This window comes from Sinocyclocheilus rhinocerous, unplaced genomic scaffold (genome assembly GCF_001515625.1).
Source record: "Sinocyclocheilus rhinocerous isolate Xijiao unplaced genomic scaffold, SAMN03320098_v1.1 scaffold482, whole genome shotgun sequence".
In the NCBI taxonomy this organism is placed as follows: domain Eukaryota; kingdom Metazoa; phylum Chordata; class Actinopteri; order Cypriniformes; family Cyprinidae; genus Sinocyclocheilus; species Sinocyclocheilus rhinocerous.
The window spans coordinates 249,678-251,087 of record NW_015638939.1 but is presented as its reverse complement, the minus strand read 5'-3'; the positions used below and the strand labels follow the sequence as shown (position 1 = coordinate 251,087).

General features: G+C 36.6%; 1 protein-coding gene across 1 annotated transcript in view; it reads right to left on the bottom strand.

The window, feature by feature from the left end:
* LOC107750167 (protein shisa-6 homolog) overlaps positions 1 to 1,410 on the bottom strand; it is a 37,570-nt gene that overhangs the window by 4,436 nt on the left and 31,724 nt on the right. The window lies entirely within an intron of this gene.

Sequence of the window (1,410 nt, the reverse complement as noted above, 5' to 3'; positions counted from 1 at the left end):
GGAGACGTGAGCTCCAGGGCGTCAGCGGCCGTTCAGCGCTCATGAACCCGCCGAGAGCAGCCTCACCTCGGCCAGATCTTCTGGAATTTGCCGCTGGCTCTGATGTCTCTATAGTGGTTAAACATGAGATATAATTTGTTTTGGGTAAATCTGACAGGCAGTCTTTGGTCTCATTAATCTATTATTTGTTCCAGAGCAAATAATTTCGGCTGAAGGCAAAATCTCAACACGTTATATTTTATGTAACTTTAATGCTGTATATTAGAGCATGGCTTTTATGATGCTGTTGTTGTTGTTTATTATTCAATAAATAATATTTTATAGTAGTATTTAGTATTGGGAAACTGTGTGTATTCGTGATGGTGATTTTTGTGACAAGTGACTGTTTTACGAGTCAGCATTTAAGACTTTTATATTGAAAGAGACTGAAACGGAAGTTATTTTTACTTTTAATAACAGCTTGTAAGACGCAGTTAACAAATGCACTGAGCAGCGCTGTCATCGGAAATCACCCTTAACAGATGACAGACAGTACAACAAAGATAATGCTTTCCTCAGAGGACATTGAAACTAATGTTTTATTGTGAATATGAGATTGAGCTGAAGAATGAATGCTGTATCAGATGCAGGTAATCACACTCGCTCAGTCCATCTCTCTCTCTCATAATACTCTACTCTACATAATACAGTGAGCTTTTAATGAAGTAATACAATTTTTAATTAAGCAACTCAACATTCCTTCATTACTAGTTCTAAAATGACGTTTTCAAATTAGTAATGGAGGCTTCAGCTCAGCTGTCTCAACTGTCAAACTGAGATTTAAAATATGTGGCTGAATGAAGTAGTTCCGCACAAAAGGGTTTTTAAAGTCACTCCGTTGTTGTTTTTCATATATATTTGCACTCGTGCCGTCGAACTGTTGTATAAACGCAATATCACTTGAGTACGAGAGTGATACCTGCTCTATATCATCGGCTGTGATTGCCTGCGGGACACTCGGGCGCAAACACTCGTTGCTTAACACGTGGCGTTAAAATAGGCCTATAAATACACATCTATACAACTACACAAGGTTCATGTATTTCTTTTTCTTTCGTACTGTGTAATATTGTATTCACCACCGCAAATGCTTACAGTAAAAAAAAGTTTGGTTTAAATTTTGCTTTCGTGTTTACCATGAATTTGAATCTCTCTGCAAATTATTTTCAATCTTGTACAGAAATGTACATAGAAGTTAATGAAAGAAGAGCTTTAGGTTTTGATTGAATAACGGTGTATGTGATATATCCAAAATAAATATTATGGCAAAGGTGTTTGCAATGTAAGAAAAATGTTCCCTTTAGTGATATAATGCAGTGTTTCGCTTTGCAAGAGATGTGAGGCATTTTGCAATTGCAATTGGATTTGTGT